Below are 18,639 nucleotides of genomic sequence, written 5' to 3'. Positions count from 1 at the left end.
TATATATATATATATATATATATGTATGTATGTATATACATATATACATATATATACACATATACATATGCATACATGTATAATATAGATGGAGGTTTCTTCTACCAACTGCAATAATGGACTCAACCTGTCAGCTCTTTATAGTCCATTAATTTTCTCAAAGCCAAATAACACACACAAACACACACACAAACTCCAAATCGAAAGTGGGGGTGGGGAGTGATCCCATTAACATTGTGTAGTGTGATAAATCCTGACAACAAGAACAATAAGCAAAAAAAAAAAAAGGAATAAAAGGAGAAACAGAAAATGAAAGAGAAACAATATTCAATTCACAGATAGAATACGCATCAGCAATATGGTAAAATATTCAATAGACAGGGTAGGGTATAAGCATTAACAGTTTCTGCTAACTTGGATCAGTGTAAGGTTGCAGTGAGGATGAACAAAGCTAGCAGGATATGCTTTCTGAAGTTGGGGAGCTGATAGGCACAGTATCTAATCTCACTACTGCCATCTGATAGGTTTATAGTTAGAGGGGAAGAAATTGCAAAGGAAAGAAAGAAGATTTCATGAACGTTTGTCATGCACCAAGTTTTGTATTTGCCTATTTTGTTCCGGTTTAAAATATGATTATGGAATTTTTAAAATAGAATTTCCAAATATAGATATAAAGAAAATGATGTATGTATAAATAAGTTTAATATCTTCTTTTCTTTCAATATATAAAAAATGTGGTATAAATATGATAAAGACAGCCAACCCCACAAAAATGAAAATATCAAGTATTTTTATATCTTATTTTTGATTTGTTTCAATCCTTTGACTGAGGCCATGATTTTTAAATTCTTTCCTAGCGATCACTAAATTATGGGGACATAAACACACCAACACCGGTTGTCAAGCAGTGGTGGGGACAAACACAAAGATGTTAACAAGGGTAAATGGTCTATCCATAATTTCAAACTAATCCAATAGCAAAAAGAAAAAAAAAACTCAGTTTACTAAAATATGCATTAGCTAAAATGTAGACTTAGCATTTGGATGCTTTTTTTTAGCACCAGAGGACAACAGGCCATGTTTCAACTGCCATGCACATTTTGCACAGTTCTTTGCCTGAGAGCAGACATGGTGCAATGCAATGAGAGATACACTCGATCATGCCTTTTCTTTATTGTTGTTATCAGAAAATGTTTGTTGCTGCTGCTATTAGTGCAGTTGTGATTGAAGAGGTGGAGAGATCTGTCTCAAGGGAATGGAGCAAGTTTATCAGAGAATGCTGTTGATGATGGCGCACCAATGCCAGCATGGTATGCACTTTGGAAACAGATGGCTGCAGTGGGGACTGAGAAGACCAAGTGCAACTGACAGTATCTTGTACAGCATTCACACTGTAGTGCTTGCTTGCTCTTTAGTTATGCACCCGAGGGCAAATTATTCAGGAGAGACTCAATAGATTGCCGTGTGATAGATGCTTTACTAAGTATATTTCTAATAATAATAATAATAATACTTTCTATTATAGGCACAATGCCTGTAATTTGCAGGGAGGGGATAAGTCAATTACATTGACCCCAGTGTTACACTGGTACTTAATCTATCAATCCCAAAAACGACAAAAGGAAAATTCGACCTCGGCAGAATTTGAACTCAGAATGTAACGATGGGCAAAATAGCACTAAGCACTTTGTTCAGTGTGCTAATGATTCTGTCAGCTCGTTGCCTTAATAATAATAATAATAATAATAATAATAACAACAACAATAACAATAGTAATACTTGAGTTGAGTGAGGGAGTAGAGCAAATACCTGAATAGAGCAAGGGACCCAAATGTAGATCAAACTCTTACCCATCAATGGCTGACACACTCTTGTCTCAAACCAGAAACTGAGGGGTACATCATTGCTACTCAGGATCAGTCCCTTCCAACTAAGAATTACCAGAGTAATGTTTTGAAACTTGAAAGCAGCCCATTGTGCTGCATATGCGGAGAACATCTAGAGCCAATCGACCACACAACTTTGGTATGCAGCCAACAGGCACTAACAGAATACTGGCAAAGATATAACAGAGCAGCTCTGTACATGCACTGGTCAATATTCCGCATGCGCTACATCCCTCACAAAGAAAATTGGTGGGAGCACAAACCACCACAAGATGTGCAGAATGCAGAGGTTACTATCCTTTGGAATTTCAGTGTTCGGACTGATCAGGAAATACAGACTAACTGATTATCATTGTGAAAAATCCTGTTGAAAAGACAGGTCTTCTGATTGATGGTTGAAGCCCCAACTGACAAAAACATCTCTGAAAATGCTTGAGAAGTTGAGCAAATATAAGGACCAGTAGATTGAAATTAGAAGAATGTGGCATCTCAAAGCAACATTAACCACTGTTATTGGGGAACTTGGAATAATATCAGGAGGAGCAAGCAAATATGCAGACCAAATCCCTAGCAGCCCCAAAGTAAGCAAATTGCAAAAGATCATACTTATGAATACTTCACATGTGCTACATAAATTCCTCTCCATGCAAAATGCAACCACATGCATTCAGTGAGGGTTTTTTTCTATGGACATCAATTTTAACCAGTGTCTTATCTATTAGTAAGCAAAATCTTCTTATCCTTTGATGCCTTGTATAAATAAAGCAAAGCCAAAACATAATAATAATAATAATAAATAGAGAGATGAGTTCTTTACTTTTGTAATCGTATACAAAAGTAAAGAACTCATCTCTCTATCTATTATATTTCTGCTGAGTTACTTCAGTCCTTTATATAAACTAATAATAATAATAATAATAATAATAATAATCCTTTCTACTAAAGGCACAAGGCCTGTAATTTGAGGGGAGGGGACTAGTCAATTACGTCGACCCCAGTGTCTCACTGGTACTTAATTTATCGACCCCGAAAGGAAGTAAAGCTAAGTTGACCTTGGCAGAATTTGAACTCAGAATGTAAAGATGGACAAAATACCACTAAGCATTTTGCCTGGCATGGTAACAATTCTGCCAGCTCACCACCACAGTAATAATAATAATAATAATAATGATTTCAAATTTTGGCACAAGGCCAGCAATTCTGAGGCAGCATGTAAGTCGATTACATCGACCCCAATGCTTAACTGGTACTTATTTTATCAACACTGAAAGGATGAAAAGTAAAGTCAACCTTGGCGGAGTTTGAAATCAGAAACTAAAGACCTCTAAGCATTTTGCCTGGCATGCTAATGATTCTGCCAGCTTGCTGCCTTAATAATTATAATAATCCAGCATCATCAGACTGGTATTTTAATGAACAGTGAAAATAAATTGAAAAACTATATTAAATAAGCAATGTAATTATTTTATAACATCAATATGTATGTGTGTGTGTGTGGATGTGTACTTATATATATTAATAAACAAGTCTACTGACCAATACAACTGATGACCAGATTTAACCAAACCTCCGTTGTTCAAATTTAGATAAAATTCTGTATTTTGATTCAATTTAAAACTAACTGAAATTATTTCTATTTCAAAACCTTCTGTGGGAAGAAATTTTAGATTGAACATCTCAGGACTAAATTTGCGCATGTATTTATGATGAGACTATCCTTGGCATAGAAATTAAACACTAACAACCAATTGGTAGACAACGATAACTAATGGAAGAAATTTGATAAATAACAAATTGTAGATTAGAAAGATCGAACTGTGTTAGAAATATCTCTTCTACAATATGATTGTGTGGCAGAAAGACAATGAATAAGAATGGAAAGTTTCTTCTTTTTTTTTTTAACAGAGAAGAAGAAAAGAAAAATTAAGAAAAAAAAAAGATTATGCTGGCAAAGAAACATTTTGTGCATATATAAGGTAATGTAATAGCTTTATGAAAAACATGCAGAGTTCATGCAAGCAGATACCATGAAAACGTCAGAGAAGGAAAAAGGAGAGATATGGCTTAGCCATGTTAAAATGAGTTATACTGAGTGCAAAGGTTAGAATCTAAAAAAAACAATAACAAAACTAAACAAGACATGATATTCAAGAAGCATAATGTGCAAAATATACAGCATTTTGGTCGCAGCTATTGTATGGTTGAAATTATGGTCAGAATCAAATAATTGGATCAAGAATATAGGAACTATTTTGTCAACTAGAATAAATATATGTGAGAGAAGAGAAAGAAATTTCATTCTCGAAGATAGTAAAGATGCAATGGCTGGATACTTGATATATAAATGTGCAGCTGTCATGACTAACAAGTGATTCTTAGCATAAAATGCTCGATGCTCTAGAGACAGGCATGGAAAGAAGTCAAGAATTACAATATTTAACAACTGCAAAAAGGGAATCTGTTGTTTATCCTTTCCACATTCTAAGCCTTCTATGACTAAAGCATTTAAGTGTGGCTGATTAATGGTTGATGTGGCAAGAGCAGGCCAAAGAAGACAATGAAGGAATTAAACTATGCAAGACATTAAGGAATGGTGCCTAAATAAAGAAACTCAGTCAGTGAGAAATATTTAGCTTGAATACCTTTTAGCTTGACATTTGCAAGAAAAACAATATTTATTAAAAAAAAAACTGATCATAAAACAAAGCTGCCAAAATCGAAAAGCAAATTAGAATCAGAGGGTTATAAAGACACTATATTTTAAAATTGTGTATGTTTGTTTGTTTTTTTTTTCAGGTTTCTATACTTTTATACTGAACAATAAGTCTTTAGTTGTTTCGACAATGCTGGAATTATGCATGTTGAATAAACACAGATTCTTCAGCAATGTGGTGGGGACTCTTAGCATTGCAGGAGATAAAAAAAAGCCACACTAGTGCTTGTGACACAATGAAATACACCCAGAATATTCTGTAAAATGGCTGAGGATTGAGCAGAATCAACACCAGGTAACAAGATCCCTTCAATTATTTCTAAAAGCGGAAGGTGACCCCAGATGTCAGAATATATGAAATACATGAACTAGTGCACACCACTATCATCAGCAATAGCAATACTTTGCCATTATCTGTCTGAGTCTGTCTCTGTTATTATAGTAAATAAAAGTTATAATTGATTATACAAACTAGTAAATATAACAATTTCAGTTAGTGCCTACTAAGAAGCAGTAACTATGATCAATATATTTAATACGTTCTGTAACGTCAATTTTGGAGACGGATGTGTATGACTAGCTTGGTTAAAGTTTAATCATTTTCACCAAAATTGACTTAATATTTTATTCCCCATATTTCAGAAGTTGATTAAGTTTTCATTCTTGAGTTATAATAATTACACAAGGGTATTTAACAGAAATAAAATTATAACATGGGAAAATGCATGTGTCCATGTGTTCATGCATGCCTATTTTTAAACTATTCTAACCATGAAAAATCAGACATAAAAGTATGTGGAATACTAAAACTAGAGTGAAAAAGCGTTTAAGATGATATATGTAGACTTATTAAGGATAATCAATAAAGTGTTGGGTAATATTATCAAGAAATTCTGAAATAAGACACATTAGAGCTAGAGATGTTCATTTTAACAGTAATTGTTAATTTTTTAATCCTTTTCTTTAATCAACATCTCTATCTTAATATCAGGTGTTCTATGTATTAGAATTGGTTGTTCTTATTTTTGAAATTGGTAATGCTATCACCCAAGGTTATACCTTTTTTTTCTCTTCACTACCTTATATTCTGATAACCATCAATTGATAATATACAAATTTTCAACAAAGTTATGGTAAGATGGTGTCTTAAAGAAATCAAAGACACACTGGATAAAATAGTCTCAGATATACTAAATCAGAAAAAAAACAAAAACAAATGGACTGATCATGGCTGGAATGCCTTTGATCACAGGTCTGTTTAATCAGGATTGAGTGAGGGCTAAATAACAACTTGTCCAATCCACTCTTGGCTATAGGAAACTCCAAGCATTCTCCGTTCTATCATGGATAATATTCTTAAAATGGCTGCCACTAACTGTCAGGCACTCCTGATTCTTTGTTTCCAACAAAGCATAACCAGATCGACAGCTGTACAGCCATTGCATTAGTAATACACTGCGAGTTATACTCACAATTCCCAACTTTCTGGACAGTGTGTGTATGTATGTAAGTATGTGTGTATATATATATATATATATATATATATATAGCCACTAACAGACCATTTCTCTTCTACCAATGATAATAATCTTGACGATTAACCCCTACCCTCTACCTCATACTCATGCAACGCTAACTTCCTGCCATGTGATCAACGCCCATCTCCATTTTACATTGCAAGCAGGCAACATTCTTTTTTTTTTTTTCCTCTTCTACTTTTGTACACACAGAGCCATAGTGAATGCTGCATGACTCATGCTTGACTTTTTCTCTCTCTACAAAATCCTTCCTGAAGATGACTGCAAGAATGGTCAAGGGATTGAAACCCAGTTCACTATAATCTTGGCACAACATCCCCATTTGCTCTAATCATTAATCTGAAACATGGTTAAAGCTAAATAGAATATAGATTAAAACAGCAGTAGCAAATTTTCAGCTCAGCTATATACATATACATACATACATACATACATACATACATATATATATAACCAGCTAATACATACACAATAGTAAACATTTTGACAAGTTGAAATAAATGAAAGTGTTTTTGAAGCATACAATATAAACATTGTGAACAATTTCAGACAAACACTGTATGTGTGTAGGCGCATGTATGAGACACTAAGATAATGTTTAAAAGTAAATATACTTTCATTTAATGTTCTGATAACGTTGATAAAAGAATAGAAACCTTTTAGTATTCTTTTCTGCTTTAGGCACAAGGCCTGAAATTTTTAGGGGTGGGAGCAGTCCATTAGATTGACCCTAGTATGCAACTGGTACTTAATTTATCAACCTTGAAAGGATGAAAGGCAAAGTCAACTTCGGCAGAATTAACTAGAATTTAATTATACTTTAAAATATAGGAATACATCATATATATGATGAGGTTTTTTTTAAAAATTTCCATCAAACAAATCCAAAGCATTGGTTGATTTGAGGCTGTGGCACAAGACACCTACATGCCACAGGTGCCATGCAGTGGGAGCGAACCTGAAGCCAAATGGTTGGGAAGCAAACTTCTTAACCACACAGTTATACCAACCACTACAAAGCGAACAATGATTATAGGAATCTAGAAACATAAGTTGGAAGTTTTAATCAAAAAGTACCCATTCACCTGAAGCAAAATAATACAACCAAGTTTCAATATTTCATTTAACTTTATATCATAAAGCTATTCACAGTAACAATAACAATAAATAATGAGCTTTATTATAAGATAAATCCCTTTTATAAGCATTAATCTTAGGTATTAGCTCCCCTACACAATAAATGTCAGATATAATGAGGATCTGTCTGTACATTCTGTTCAAATAATAAACGATCATTAAATCAATCACATTCCTAACAGATTTTAAACCTTGAGTTCAGTATCCTCCTCATACAAATTTTGATTGTTCAGAAAAATTAAAAACTAGGCCATCGGTAAAGAAGTTTTATCTAACCACAGGCGTGGCTGTGTAGTTGACAAATTTGCTTCCCAACTATATGGTTTCAGGTTCAGTACCACTGCACATCTTCCACGTTAACCTTAAGCTGACCAAAGCCTTGTGAGTGGATAAGACAGTCATCATCATCATCATCATCATCCTGACAGGGATTGAACAGTTCGACATGAACAGATGAGCCAAAGTGCTGTGCCATGCTCCAGTGTCTGCTTTGGTAGGTTTTCTACAGCTAGATGTTCTTCATAGCATCAACCATATCACAGAAAATATTTAGTGCATTTCTCATGGCACCAGCATTAGTGAGGTCACCAATTATCTGTAAGACAAAACACCCCTCAACTGTATAGGGTATAATATTGAGGGATGAGAAAGTGTGATGGAAGGACTGGTGCAGATGTGTATATGTATATGTGTGTATGTTTGTGTCTCCTTGTCTAGACATTACATGATAGGTGTAAATGTGTCACTGTCATTAATGTCCAGTATTCTGAAGAAACATGTCTGATGATGGGAGATATTAGCTTGTTTGAAAACAGATGAGGGTTGGTAGCAGGAAAGGCATAGAAAATCTGCCTCGATAGTTTGTCCGACCCATGCAAGTATGGAAAAGTGGACGTTATGATGATGATGATGATGAAAAAGAACATGTAGGTACTGAACTTAGTATAGTAAGACTCTTGTCCAGAATGCTCTACTGCCCTCACAATAACTGAACTATAAATAATCAAATCTGTTTCTCAGAAATTGATGGTAAGAAATGTGAAAGTTTATGTTAAGTTTAAGCCTGTTATTCCATGCTTGGCACAGAAATAAGTAGCTGTTTTTAAATTGTCAAATAGGGAAAGAGAAAAAAAAATCTTAGAAATGTCAAAACAAAAAAATGTTGAGTATGTTTAATCACATCTATTCATTCTGTTTGTGCTTGGTGCTATGTTTTTGGTGGAAAATAACAGAATAGATTTTCTTCAAAAACTCACAATACCTTATAAATGAGCAAAAGCAGTTTTAAATAATTCAACATGAATGAACAATGCTGAAATAGCTTCTTTTTTATTCTTTTAGTGAAGACAAGAATGACATCACAGTAAAAATACGGCAAAATATTTTACCATTGTGAAGCTAAAGCAACAAATTTTAAAATAGGAACATTTCTTAAATTAACTCAAAATAACAACATTACCAAATGGCTGAAGAGTGCTATAAACTGTGTAAGTATACTATTACTATTGTTTTTCTTCAATAAAGTTTTACAAGAAGTAAATATCTAAATAATGCTGTTAAAAGTTTAGAGAATTTACTTTTAACATCTCAAACTGAAAATATTTGTTATCCAAAATCTTTCATCTGCAGAATCAGGAATAGCTTTGCTGACAATCTATTAAAGTGCTTTGTCGTTGTTGCAAAAGTCACTAAATGATCAGAAAAGCAAAGTTGCATCATTATCTTAAATTCTAATGCAAATTTGAGTCTGTTCAACAAAAGAAATCTACACTTAGACTAAAAGAAGTTATCATACAAATCAGAAGTATTATTATATGGCAGCTGTCTGGTAAGAGGAACACAGCTCACCAACCTGGAAACACACACACACACACACACACACACAATCATGGAGATCCTTCCCATGTCATACAAACTCATAGGGCCAGTTTCCCAATTTTTGGGGTTCATATATTTCACACTTGGACAGGATGCCAGTCCATCACAGAAACGCTCATACTGACCAGCTGAGTGGACCAGAATGAAGTGTTTTGCTCAAGAACACAAAAACATCACTCAATCGAAATCACAATCTTATGATCATGATTCCATCACTCTAACCACTATGCCATGTGTCTCCATAAAAGCATGGCAAAATCAACCATAGTGAGATATGATCACAGAATGTAAAGAGCTGAAATAGTTGTCACAATACATTTTTGACCGAAACTAACAGTTTGGCAAATCCCTTTCATTATACACTGTCTTCATCTTTTAATGTCCACCTTTCCATGCTTTGATGTATCAGACAGTATTTTTTGAAGATTTTCCACAGCCAGAAGCCCTTCCTGCTGCCAACCCTCACCTTTTAACCAAGAAAGATAATATTTTTTCATGGCCAGACATGTTTTCCAAGGAAGACTACAAACAAATAACATTGCTTGAAGAACATTGATGCTCATTGACAACCATCATGTAATGTTGAGGCAAGGGTACACACGTGTGTGTGTGTGTGTGTGTGTGTGTGTGTGTATGTGCGTGCGCACACACATACATAGGTGGTGAGCTGGCAGAAACGTTAGCACGCCGGGCGAATGCTTGGTGGTATTTCGTCTGCCGTTACGTCCTGAATTCAAATTCTGCAGCGGCGGACTTTACCTTTCATCCTTTCAGGTTCGATTAAATAAGTACCAGTTATGCACTGGGGTCAATATAATCGACTTAATCCATTTATCTGTCCTTGTTTGTCCCCTCTGTGTGTAGCCCCATGTGGGTAGTAAAGAAATGACACACATACACAGTTTTTGTCTACCAAACTTTTGCTTGGCCTGGAGCTATATATAGTACAAGACATTTGCCCAAGGTGCTGCACAGTGGAACTGAACCCGAAACCACATGATTGTGAAGCAAGCTTCTTAACCACACAGCCATGCATAAAATCAATTAGAAGTTAGGGGAATATCTATTTAGAGGTACTATGTACACTACATTCCAATGCATATTTCAATCAATTTTAGAGTATTTAGTTCTGCAAAGTTCAAGTATGCACAATAATTTTCGTTCTTACTTTTTCAGAAAAATATTTCCCATAATTCACTGCAATCATTGGCTTTATTTCTAGATCTATCATCACAGACATCATTATAACTAAACATTAGAATTACTAACCACTACCACAACAGTTGTAACTGACATTACTGCTACTACTAGTTCTAACTGCATTAACACAGTCACTGTCCTGTCATCATCATCATCATCATCATAAATATGACAGAAGAGATTCCTTGAGGATAATTATGATAATGATGACAGTAATGAGGAGGCACAGTTTTCACTGACAAATATTTTACAATGACAGACAAGTTGCTATGGCAAACAAAATTATGCAAAATAGAAAAAATAACAAAATAAACTTCTGATTTATGTACAAAGTTTACATTTTAAAGTACACAGATCAAGTATTACAGACTACATAAATTTTTATGCTTCTTTCTTCTTACATATTGATCAATTTTTTTTTTTCATCTTTTACTCATTTCAGTTATTGGACTCTAATCATTGAGGAGTACCACCTTCAGAGGTTTTAGTCAAACAAATCAATCCCAGAACCTTTTTCTAAAATTTGGTACTTATTCTACTGGTTATTTTTTTGCTTAACCTCTAAGTTACAGGGATGTAAACAAACCAACATTAGTTGTCAAAACAGTAGTGGGGGGGGGATTGCAATCGCAAAAAAGGACACACATCTACACATACATATATATAGATACATATATATTAACTAAAAATATACATGATCATTAATATTCTTCAAACTAAATAACAGCTGGCTCATACAGTCTAAGTTTCCATCCATCCACTCATCTTCTCTGCCCAATATTCCAAGGAAGATTGAGAGGATAGAATTCTCAGGCACCTCCTCCATAGGGTCCCGTCAGAAAGAACTATCATAACACTGCCCTGCTGGATTCTCAAATATGACCAACTGTGACTATGGGTATTCTTTTCTACTCTAGGAACAAGGCCCGAAATTTTGGAGGAGGGGGCCAGTTGATTAGATCGACCCCAGTACGCAACTGGTACTTAATTTATCGACCCCCGAAAGGATGAAAGGCAAAGTCGACCTCAGCGGAATTTGAACACAGAATATAAAGACAGACGAAATACCACCAAGTATTTTGCCCTGCATGCTAACGTTTCTGCCAGCTCACCGCTTTTGTGACTATGGATATTAATGAATCATCTTGCTTCTGGTCTACCCCTAAGTTTGTCAAGTAATATTTCACCAATCAGTGACATGTTAACAACATATTTTTTTTACAAGAAGAAAAGAAAGAAAAAAAGCATTAATAGTATAAAAGATCAAATAACTGAGAAAATAACCCACAAGTACCCTCACCATAAAAACAAAAAAAGGGGGAGGGGGGAATTAAGCAGCCGAAGATGGTGGGTGGGAGTAACAGTTTGTTCACCCCAGAACAAATGGCATGTTTAGCCACACCTAGCAGACATGATTGCAAAGGTGATGCCACAGGGAATGGCCAGTGACACTTGCTGCAGCAGCCACCCCCACCTTGCAGGGCTCGTTTCTCAGACATTCCACACTTATCCCAATTTTGTGGAGGAAATCAGCAGTGCAGAGTTCAAGAACACCTGAAGTCTCCACAGGTGACTAGCTGAATTTGTTTTCTCATTCTCTGTTCTATTTCAAAACTATGCAACTATGTATCGAAACGAAACATTGACAAAATCCAGCATCCAGTGGATGAATCAACACCATTCCAGCTTGATAATACAACACAATCTTAAAACCCCAAATTCTTCCATCAGATCTAAACCAACACAAAACACAATCATTCATCAAAATTAATCATGACATTTCAGCCTTTGAACTGGGCTGCCTATAATCTCAATTTACAAGAAACTAAACTTGACACATATCAACTTCACAAATATCCGGTGTAACTGCTACAAGAGTTTTCAATTACATTTGCTTAAACTAGAGATCAAAACAAAGGCATTATGATCTACTATACTCACACAAGAAACTATGTATGGTAATATATGTAAGATATACCAGATGTTCTAAGACCAGATAGTAACATATTTTATACCTAGAAGTTGAACCAACAGGCTTTAGGTAAGTAGTTGAGTGGTTAATTCTGAGTTATCATTTTCTGTAACCAGAAAAGACTGAGGCTACCCATCGCAACAGTAACAGCTATTTTGATGAATCTTGTCACTTATTTGCAGATGTTTTCAATAGACACAGGTGTGACTGTGTGGTTAAGAAGTTCGCTTCCTAACTGCATGGTTCTGGGTTCAGACCCACTGTGAGGCACCTTGGATAAGCATCTTCTACTTTTGTCCCAAGCCAACCAAAGCCTTGTGAGTGGATTTGGTAGAAAGAAGCTGAAAGAAAGCCATTGTGTGTGGGTGTGTATGTATGTATGTATATATATATATTTCATGCTGGACCGCTGAAATCTACAATTTTTTTCATTCTCTCTCTGTTTATTTTCTCTTATTCCTTTCTGTTGAATTGCATAGGATTGAAACATAAAAGACTTCTTCATTTTCCTGAGTGTCAAACTAATATACTTGCTTGTTATTCATACACCTGTTTTCATCTTTTGTCTTTCAATAAATTTCAACTATATATATAAATAAATACAAACACACGAATGTGTATGTTTAGATAGTTGCATAATAGTTGTAAATGAGCGCCACTGTTATACAAGCAGTGGCATTTGTTTCCAATATTCTGCAAACACATGCCAGGCAACAGGGAAATATTTTCTTGCTTGGAAACAAGTAAAGGTTGGCAACAGGAAAGGCATGCAGCAATAGAAAATGTTCTCCCAGTAAACTTTGCCCGACTCATGCAAGCATAGAAAAGTGAATGTTATGATGATGATGATGATGATGATGGTCTACTTTAATTATAATACCAATGTAATTAATTTATTCTCTTCAAATTCATATATTTGAATAAGCATGTCTATATTAATGCAATGTTATGTTAATCACCCCTAACGAAAAACTCAGGGTAGGTCAAATAAACTAAGTACGATAATTAACATGCACCACACGAAAGAGACAATACAATGTTACCAAACAGTAATTTTCAGAACAGTAGTGCAGAAATTTAATTATTCACCCCACTGTGCTTCCATAGTTGAACAGAAAATTTTCTTTTTTAAATGAAACAATAAACATCAAGTAACCTTTATTAACCCTTTTGTTACCATATTTCTGTGGAAATACACTATCTTTGTTTCAATTAATTTGGAAAATAATTAAGAATTTAATAAATTAATTAAGAATTTAGTAAAATAACTGTCATTATTAAGCTGGTGTTTGGAACTTAAATTAACAGGAAATTTTGATGGAATGTTTTCATTTGGATCACTTTAAAACAGGAAGTTTGCATCATAGATCCAGGGGCATTCTTGGGCAGGAGGTTGATAATGAAAGGGTTAAGATTAAGAATGGAGATTGCTATGACTTGCTATATTAGGCACTAAAGGCAATTTACAAGAATCTGCATTCACTAAGTTGGCAAAGGAAAATTTCAGATGAATTTTGCATCTAAAATCTATAATGATATCAACAGTCAAAATGCAGGTAGTATCTAGATAACTATTTGAATCTTTAATTTGAAAAAGGGCTGTCAAATTTCCAGAAAATGCATTTGTTGTGTGAATAAGTGAGGCATAGTTCAGTTCTTGTCAAGGAGGCTCATTTTTGAAGGTTATAGCTTAAAAATGTCTACTGATTATCAAAATGTCCGTATGAAAAAAATCTAAGGTATTATTTATTTATGATATATTATACATCTTAATATACAGAAAGCCAAGTCACATGTTCATTACATTTGAGTGTAGCATTCTCTCTTTCTTTCACACTGGAAAGAGAAAGCAGTGGCTGTGCTAAGAGAAGGGAAAGAGGGAACCAGATCAATGATACTAGATAGACAGGTAGGAGATTAACAAATATGGAGGGAGAAAAATGAAATGACCAGAAGTTGATGGTGAGACAGGCAGTCATGTGAGCAGACAGTGCAATAAAGAAAGGAATGGAAAAAGAGAAGGTAAAAAAAAAATAGAGCTCTACAATAGAAAGAATGATAGGAAAACAATGGAGAGAATGACAGTAATAGAAAATTTTTGTATGTGTGGGAGGGACATGGGAAACTGAAGAGAAGAGGTGGAGGCACAGTAGATTTCCATTAAGACAAAAAGTGAAAGCAATATATAGATGGAGAGGAAGAGAAGATATAATGATGTATGTAAATTATACAGTAAAAATAACAAAAAAGAGAAATACATCAAAAGATAAAGGCTTGATTTTTGATGGGTGCTACATTAGCAAAAATATAACTTTTACAAGAAGTGGGGAGACAGTGATTTAAAAGTTTCAGCCTGCTGGACTAATGACGGCTAGCAAACTGAAACTATGAAGTCACTGTCACCTCCTCTTCCTGTAAAAGTTCAATAAACATGTACTCTACTGAAAGTATTGAGTAACTCCTCAATTTAATGTTAAATTGTCTTTATATATAACTTGATATAAAAACAACATATGTGTGTGAGCGTGTAGAGGGGGAGAGAGAGGGAAAGAAAGAGATAAGTGAAGAGATGGACAAACATAAGATATAAGAAAGAATTCAATAACTGGATGCATGTTCTAACTCATGCTTTGCCTCTCACAAACCCAAATTGCTTTAGTAATTTAAACTAGGATAGAGTAGTTAGTATAGGAGTAAGGAACATACACACACACACACACACACACGATATATCTAGTCACCTTCCCATTCATTCATATTCCTACTACTGCTACAACAATTCTATTGATGATAGTGGTGATGATGCTAATACCGTCCCTCTCTCCTTCACACACAGTGTTAGTAAATTGCTTTCAGGTGAATCTTCAATAGATAATTTTCTCTGAAACCTTGCAAAGTGGAATATATTAAAATAAACCATTAGATTTCTTGTTCAGTTTTTAAACTTAATACGCAGAAAATGTATTTATTTATTCATTTCTGTGCAGAGAGCCAAGTCCATTTCTGAAACACATAGTCAAGGCTATAATTTATGAGAGTGAGCCAGCTGTCCAACCAGGTTTGCTTTGTGAGGAAGAGAGGACAGACAGACAGACAGACTGACAGAGTGAGTGAGAGAGAAAGAAAGAGAGAAAGTATTTGTAAATGAAAAATTCATATGAGTGAGCATGAGAGAAAGTGTGTGTGCATATGTATGTGTATATATATATATATATATATATATATATAGATAGATATATATATGTGTGGTTGTGAGTGTAAATGATTTTATATATAGTTATAGATAAAACAGTCAAATTTTTATTTGAAGGAGCACTCAATAACTTTAAACAGAATAACAAATGTATGTATTTATTCTTTCCCTGGTTTCAGTCATTAGACTGTGGGCATACTGGAGCAACATTTCTTTTTCTTTTTTTTAATTTATCACAACCACCCATGTATTTATATAAGTCTGGTACATATTTTATCAATCGCTATTTGTCAAACTGCTAAGATACATTGATGTACATTTGAGTAAAATCATTTGATGAAAAAAAAAATGAAACTAATTCTTTAGATTTGAAATTCCAATGTTTGCACAAGAATAACATGCATTTTTATTTTATATTTTTTTTGTCTTTAGAGGCACAGTTATTTTAAACTTGTAAGACATAAAGACTATCTTTAATCTTTTCACTTGTAGCATGGACTACAGCTATGCTGGGGGCATTACTTTGAAGGGTTTTAGTCAAATAAATTGACCCCAGTACATATTTTTGAGCTTGGCACTATTCTATTGGTACTTTTGCTGAACTGCTAAGTTACAGGGATGTAAACAAACCAACACAGGTTGTCAAGCAGTGGGGAGGACAAACACACACACAAGCTTCTAACTTGCCAGCTCCTGTCAAGCCAGCCAACCCATCCCAGCATGGAAAACAGACATCAAATGATGATGATGATGATGATGATGATGATGATGATGATGACATACAATAAGCTTCCAGGCAGTTTCTTTCTACCAAACTCAGTCACAAGACATTGGTCAGCTTGGGGTTATAGCAGAAAACACCTGACCAAAATGCAACACAGTGAGACTAAATGTGAAACCAAGTGGTTGCAAAATGAGTTGTGTGTATATATACTTTTTTTGTTATTTGTTTTATACTAGTTTAAAAGCCACACTCCATGCAGACTTTTAAGCCAGCTCCTGCAGAAGGTTAATTGGGCCAGCAGCCTAAAAGTAAAAAGAGCTAAATAGCATGACTATGAAACGTCTATAATGACTATATTCCCCGCTGGTGTTTGATCAGAGGTAAAAGACAGATGAGAATTTATTCTGTAATGCAATCATTCTATTGTTCCAGTCCCAAGTTCAATTCCAACTTTTGACCAATTTGTTCCAAAGTTCTTATCTCAATGTAAACTTAACGAAGCGAATGTCATTTATCTCCCCTTTGATCTCTGACATCATCTGACAAACGCCAACCAAGATGGCATGAGTCAACTAGAAATAGCAACCCAAATGCTTTTAAATCAGATCGCAATGCTGAATGTTCAAAAACCAAATGAAGGGCAAATTTTCAATCCCAGGATCATCCTAATTCCAAAAAGGTATATGTCTATGTAGAGCAAATGTAGACTGAGATACAGGGGTCCCGGACAGACAGAATTTTGTGTTTGTTATTATTAGCAGCTGTTGAACAATAGTACTGTTAATAACAGGTTTCCAATGAGCTAATCAATTCTTTCCAACAAGAATGCATCTAAACATCGATGCCTTGCTAGAACACCAAATGCTGCATTATTTGCCTTGATAAATCCTCTCATATAGGTGCTTGGTGCATAAGAGCATACACATAGATCACAGTGGGAAAAAGTCATCTGTTGTGGGAGCCCCACATAAAAGCAGATATTTATTAGAAGGGAGTTTCTTTGAGAAGAACCTGATTCTTTTAACTTGTTTGATAATATTTACAACAGCAGCATAGAAAGAATGTGTGCCACTTGGGGCAGCCCCTGGGTTTACACACACCTCCCCTCCTCACACAGACCCAGGCATCCAAGCTTAATATGGGCTTATGCAGCATATCTAAAACTGCTGTCCCTATAAAAGCATCATCCGGGACAGACTCCCCCCCACCCAACAACAGCTACTGATTTACATATCACACAATGGGCTTCTGTACAGTTGTTTCCATCTAACAAATTCAACTCACAAGGTACTGTGGTCAATTTGAAGCTATTACAAGACACATACACAAAATAGGGTGTGATGTGACCAAACCTAGAAACCATATATGAACTACGTAACTAAACAGCCTTGCCTGTGTCCACTGAGATTTGCATCTGACTGTCAATGGAATGCTTTTAAAATGAGAAATTGAAGAGTTGCCTAATATCCAAGGCTTCTCAAATGACCCAGCAATGAGATTAAACTAACCTCTTTAAGCAACAAAAGTACTTTATGATCAATGATGTGTTATAAAGTTACAGTACTGACCTGAAACCTATTCAGGTGAACGGTCAAGAATGACTTTTAATGAATGAAAACAAAGATATTTGGTAATACAACACCAAAGCTTTGTAACATGTTTGCGCGTGTATGTGGGTGCCTGTGTGGCTGTACATGTACATGCGTATGAGAGTTAGAGAGAGAGAGGGGAAAGTTAAAAAGAAGAAGAGATGCATGCCAAAATGAGAAAGGAGATATATATATACATATATATATATATATATATATATATATTATGGAGAATATAAGTATTCCAAATAACACAAGCAAAAAACATTATTACTGCATTTGAAAAGTAATATAATACAAAAATACAGTCTGCATTAGAGCTGCATGGCGTATGTGTGTGTGTGTGTGTTTGTGTGGCATCCATTCATTAATGTCATTCATTCATAAAAACCTCTCAGTTGTTTGTTACTATTGTTCCCCAGCATACCTTTTTAGGTGATATAATAGGAGATAGATAAAACATTATTTAAAATAAAGAAAGAAGAACAGGTAGCTTCAAGATAATTATAGTAAATGACTGATATGAGTGAATAGATAAGGTATCCAGCTTTATGAAATATTTCATACATATATGTATTCACACACAGAGAAATTACACACACACACACACACACACACAGACATAAACACACATCCAAACATATTTGAAGCTGAAGTTTCATTGCAAATCTGAGTTTCAGAACTTAACTTTTCATCATGACTTTCAAACTTAAGATAAATAAATAGATTCTATTCTGCAATATGTTTTGAATACTCTCTCTGTCTGTCTCTCTCTGTTTGTAAATTCAAATGTAAACATATGCACACAC

At 34.7% G+C, this 18,639-nt stretch overlaps 1 protein-coding gene and 1 long non-coding RNA gene across 4 annotated transcripts in view; one reads left to right on the top strand and one right to left on the bottom strand.

The window, feature by feature from the left end:
* Positions 1-15,875, top strand: part of LOC128248554 (uncharacterized) — a 50,812-nt gene extending 34,937 nt beyond the window's left edge. For both annotated transcript variants that reach the window (XR_008264727.1, XR_008264726.1), the window contains exons 3-4: positions 8,616-8,761; positions 10,795-15,875. This is a non-coding gene — a long non-coding RNA (uncharacterized LOC128248554). The remainder of the gene's footprint in view (positions 1-8,615; positions 8,762-10,794) is intronic.
* LOC106880872 (E3 ubiquitin-protein ligase RNF38) overlaps positions 1-18,639 on the bottom strand; it is a 269,382-nt gene that overhangs the window by 213,953 nt on the left and 36,790 nt on the right. The gene's annotated exons all lie outside the window — the stretch shown is intronic.

Source organism: Octopus bimaculoides, chromosome 8, assembly GCF_001194135.2.
Source record: "Octopus bimaculoides isolate UCB-OBI-ISO-001 chromosome 8, ASM119413v2, whole genome shotgun sequence".
In the NCBI taxonomy this organism is placed as follows: Eukaryota; Metazoa; Mollusca; class Cephalopoda; order Octopoda; family Octopodidae; genus Octopus; species Octopus bimaculoides.
The sequence above is the reverse complement of the archived record's forward strand: the minus strand, read 5'-3'. Positions and strand labels throughout refer to the sequence as shown.